A 5,591-nucleotide genomic window follows, 5' to 3' on the forward strand; every position below is an offset into this window, starting at 1 on the left:
TTTTTTTCTGTTGATGATATGATGATGTTTTTTTTCTGTTGATGATATATATGATGATGTTTTTTTTTCATATATGCATTTTTTCATATATATGATGATGTTAGTGGAGAGGAAAAAGTAAAATAAGGAAAAGGAAAATAAGTAGAGAAAGAAGGAGAAGAAGAAGGAGAAGACGAGGAGAGGAAGAAAAGGAAGAGGAGAAGAAGAAAGGAATAGAGGAGAAGAAGAGAAAATTAGAATATATATTCTATTTTCTCTTTTCTCCTCTATTCCTTTCTTCTTCTCTTCTTTTTTTTCTTCTTTTTTTTCTTCGACACATGGAGGGGGGGGGGTCGAGAACGTCGGACATTCATGAGAGAGGCGAGGAAGAAGGGGAAGAAGAGGGAGAAGAAGAGGAGAGGAAGAAGAGGAAGTCTTCTCCTCTATTCTTTCTTTTCTTCTTTTTTCTTCTTTGTCTTCCTCTTTATTTTATCGAGAACGAGGGTTGTCGAGAGGTCGAGGAGCGGTAGAGGAGAAACCCTAAATAGAAAGTATCGTCGGTGTGAGATACATGTACCGTCGGTGTCGGACACTACACCCACATCCCACAAGTGGCGCGGGCTTCGACGCCCACGTCACTTGTGGGACGTGGATGTAGTGTCCGACACCGAAGGCCACATGTATCTCACACCCACGATACTTGCTAGCTATTTAGGGTTTCCTCTACCGAAAAGAAGAGGAGAAATAAATAAGAAGAAGAAGAAAGAAGAAAAAGAAGAGGAGAAGAAGAAAGGAATAGTGGAGAAGAAGAGAAAATAGAATATATTCTTATTAGCCGGAAGTAGAGAGAGGTTTCCTAGTGTCAAAGTATTGAAGAAATCCATGCCTTCATCATTAGCCGGAAGTAACCAGGGCATGTTGGTACGAAGTTCTGCAAAGTTGTTTTGGAATGGAGTCCCGGATAGAATAATCCGGCCTTTGGTACGAATTCAGCAAAGGCCTTCCAAATAGCGATATTCGGAAGGCTCTTGCTGAACTTTGTACCAAAAAGCGAATTATCCTATCTGGGACTCTGTTCCAGAACAACTTTGAAGAGCTTCGTACCATCATGCACATGTTACTTTCGCCTAATGATGAAGACATGGTTTTGTTGAATCCCTTGACACTAGGCAACCTCCCGACCCCTCGGCGATCCTATCGAACATGAGAGGAAGAAGAGGATAAAAAAAGAAGAGGAAGAAGAAAAAAAAGAGGAGAAGAAAGAATAGAGGAGATCTTCTCCTCTATTCTTTCTTCTCCTCTTATTTTTCTTCTTCTTCCTCTTTTTTTTATCGGGAACGAGGGTCGTCGAGGGACATAGATGTAGTGTTGTCATTGTCGATATATACCCCCTCCCGATAGCTTACTATGATTAGGTAGCTAGTTCTACGTTTGGCACTAATATATCCATCTGTCATGTTTGAATAATAATTGCCATGTTGTAAGTATTTGTAGAAACTATGGACACCACCCTAGACGAAGTAACAAAAGAAGCGTTGTTGAGGGACATAATCGCAGAAGGAAGTGATGCCATCTTGTTGTTTCTCAACGAAACCGATGGTCTGGAAGGAGAGGGTGAACAATCTGGCTACGGTGACCTAATGCCGGTGCAAGAAGAAGAACATGAGGACGGCTCCTGTGACCCAATGCCAGTGCAAGAAGGAGACCGTGATGACGGCTCCGGTGACCGAACCGAGTCCGGCTAGGTATATATATTAGTTAAGCCTATGCTGACTAGCTGATTGATGCATTCATTGTTTTGGTATGTACACATATTAATTAAGTCTTTGTTCTTTTTTCTAGCCCTCCGGATCGAGCACAACTTCGGTAAAGAGACGAGGCCCGAAGAAAAAGTTGAGCTCAGATGAAAAGTTTGAGATCATAGCAATCGCACCCGACGGCCAACCTATTGAACCCCTCCGGACAAAGAGCGCATTTGTTGCTCAGTGCGGGGTTCTGGTTAGGGACAAGATCCCGATAAGCATCCAGCAATGGTTTAAGCCGGCTACAGAAGACCCTGAGGTCTCTTATGTCAATGATATGCAGAAAAATGATCTTTGGACTGAGCTGAAGTCAAATTTCACCCTACCGCCTGAGGATAATCTAGAGAACCCAGTTAAAGAGAAATTAATCAAGTATTTTGCTCTGAAGAGGATGGCAGAACTATTCAGGAGGTGGAAGAAAGAGCTGAATAAGTTTATCGAAAATAATGAGACACCAGAATTCAAGGGCAGATATGAGAATATCAGAGATCACTGGCCCGCATTTGTGGCCCACAAGACATCGGAAAAGAGTAAGAAGATGTCGGCGACAAACAAGCAAAATGCTGCAAACAAGAAGCTTCACCATCGCACGGGGTCAGGTGGCTACCTCATAGCCCGGCCTAAGTGGTCCAAGACTGAGAATGATCTGGTTCATAAAGGGATCGAACCAGAGACAATTAACTAGCCAGACCGTTGCCGGACTTGGTTCTTCGGGGCTGGCAGAACACTGGACCCTGTAACAGGGAAGTGCATTTGGACGAACGATCAAATGGACATACCAGTCAGTAAGCTTAAGCAGTATATCAAAGCAGCGCATGAAGGGACGTTCTTTCCAGACAGAGAGAACGACGAGCTCACAATGGCCCTCGGGAATCCTGAGCACCCTGGACGGACACGAGGCACGCCAGGCTCCATTCCGTGGAAGGTTGGGTTTCCGGATGCAGGCGGTTACAAATCCTATGAGAGGAGGAAAAAAGTGCAGCAGACCCAAATGCAGGCGCTGCAAGCAAGGGTAGACGCGATAGAGGAACGAGAAGCAAATCGCAGCAAACGTACTGCCGAAGCCTCCCCCGAAGCTATCCCGCCATCTCAGCGCAGAAGCAGCGTGGCTTCCACCGAGCTGCTTCAGCCGGAGCATGCCTTGACGGCTCCTGCCAGCTATCTCGTGGATGCTATAACGGAGTCTCAAAATTGCCACCTTATGACGCAATGGATGAATTTGAAGGTCAAGGCGGCTGTTGGCTCTGTTTTTCCTACTGAACCTGGCGCAACTTTTCACTGCCGGCCGATTCCAGAAGGATATGCTAGGGTGATGGTGGATGAGATAACGGAGGGATTTGAGGACCTCCAGCTTGACCACCCTACCGGTGAAGGGGAGACTCGGCTGGGGTCTGCTCTGAAGACTCCATGCCTATGGCGGAAGGAGCTCATCAACCTTCCGAACTGGACGCCATCGCCTCCTCCTCCTCCGGTGAGTCAGGGCACTCCGCCTCCACCGCCTCCTCCTCCGGCGAGTGACGATCAGGGCCCTCGGCCGGCTCCTTCTCCGGCGTGTGGAGGCACTCCGCCTCCTTCTCCGCCTGCGCCGACGCGCCCGAGCAGCCAGCCTCCTCCTTCTCCGCCTCGTCAGCAAGGGCGGAAGAGACCTGCCGCCGCTCCAGCTGCTCCGGCACGTCGTAGTCCTTCTCCTCCGCCTCTTAAGCAAGTAAAGAAGACAACCGCTACGTCTGCTCGGTCGGCGTCTAGCAGTACAACCAGAGGCGGGAGGACATACAGATTCGGTCCTTCTCTGAAGACTCCAGAGAAGTTACCATACGAGAGGACCCAGGAGGAGAACGCCAAGATCGCGCGAGAAGAAGTGAAGAAATTCTTTGAAGGGGTGAAAGCAAAGAAACATCCACCTCCGGAGGAGAAGGTAGATCGGGTGAAAGTGAAGCGCACTCTGGCTGCCCTGACAAAACCACCGAAGTCTGATCCGCCGAAAGGAAACTATGACCGCATTATTGGAAAGGAATTTGCCGAAGCGGAGCGGTCGGGAAGTACTGTCAGTGATCAAAGGCTGAAAGAACGACGAGCTGGGAAACAAATTGCCCAGCTCGGCGAACAAGCGAAGCAATCGTGCCCCCCGCTCAAGGTGCCTAGCCACAACGTCGATAATGATCCGAGAATGGTGCCCGGTTATAGCAATCTTGCAGATTACCTGCCCGACGAAGTACATTATGAACCCATGGAGATGCAGATACAAAGATACGAGTACGGGAAGCCTCTCGTCAAAGATGAAAGATCTCTATCAACGATGATGCGAAGATTGCATGATTGGTACTTGAAAATCTGCAGAGACTCTGGGGGGAGGAGTACTTTGTATGTGAAAGTTAAAAAGGAGCATGACCTCGTTGGAATTGATCTGTTGCCTGTTCCATTTGAGGAGTTCTATCAGTTTTTCAATCAATTGGCCCTCGATAAAACAACGGTCGCCTGCTACTGTCTGTAAGTAGTACTACTTCTGTCATTAAGTTTCTCTATATAGCTTAGCTCTTTCATTGCATGTATTTATAATCATCCTCACTATATTATGCAGATTGAAGATCGCCGAATTGAAGAAAAGACAAGTCGGTGATATTGGGTTCTAACACATATCTCATAGATGCAACTCAGGTTAAACTTCATGCCGCAGCTACCGAGGCCAGCTTGCTACGATCGTTCGTAATAAATCAAGACAAAGATATAATACTCTTTCCTTACAACTTCAGGTGAGTGTTACTGTCTTGTGCGTATTCGGTTTCCCTTATATATTAGTCAAGGTTATAGTAATGTAATTCATGAGTTATGCATGTGTGTGCAGTTTCCACTATATTCTCCTAGAGATTAAGCTTGAGCAGGGAGTAGTAACCGTCTTGGACTCTAAACGAAAAGATCCCCAGGAGTATGCGGACATGACTGAAATCCTCAAGAAGTAAGTTAAATCGATCATTATCCACCATATCAGCAACTTTGTTCATTTCCTGATATCAAGTAATTGTTTTCTTTGTCCGGCAGGGTTTGGAGAAAATTCACCAAAACAGTTACGGGACTGCCGAAGGAGCTGGAATTTAGACACCTGAAAGTAAGTACTATAGTAGCATGTTCCACGCATCTCCTAGTGATTCAAGCGCTAGTTTCATCAATACCATTTAGCATTCTTGCTTATCAGTTTGATTGACCTCTATTTCTTGTAAAGTGGTTGTGGCAGGAACAAGGGAATGATTTCTGTGGATACTACATCTGCGAGTCGATCCGCCACATGACCTGTGAGCGGGGCGGGTACTCTAACGAACAATATGAAGTACGTAAATAACAACATTCACAATTTTATTTTATTACCATCATTTGTGTTGAGTTTCATTTATATATATATATATATATATGTATATGTATATATATATATATATATATATATATATATATATATGTGTATTGACCCCCTTCTTCAAATTAGATGTTTCGGAAGCGGGATGAACTCCTAGCACCAGCTCGCATGCGAGCAATTCAAGAGGAATTGGCGGCATTCTTTCTTGACGACGTGATCCCTGAAGACGGAGAATTCTATGTGGACCCTGAGTCCGTATGATTATATTTGTAAGAGATAATTATTGTATATATGTAGCCGGTAGTGTCAGATAGATATACGAGAACTTGTTGTTCGACCAATCTCTCGGAGAAGGAGAGGTGGTCGATATCACTTCTCTCTGTATATATGCATATATGTTCATGACGATCTTCTGTTTCCTTCGTTTGCTTACTAGCTAGCTAGCGTGTCTAGTCCTCTCTATA

The sequence above is a fragment of the Triticum aestivum genome, chromosome 6A (genome assembly GCF_018294505.1).
Source record: "Triticum aestivum cultivar Chinese Spring chromosome 6A, IWGSC CS RefSeq v2.1, whole genome shotgun sequence".
In the NCBI taxonomy this organism is placed as follows: Eukaryota; Viridiplantae; Streptophyta; class Magnoliopsida; order Poales; family Poaceae; genus Triticum; species Triticum aestivum.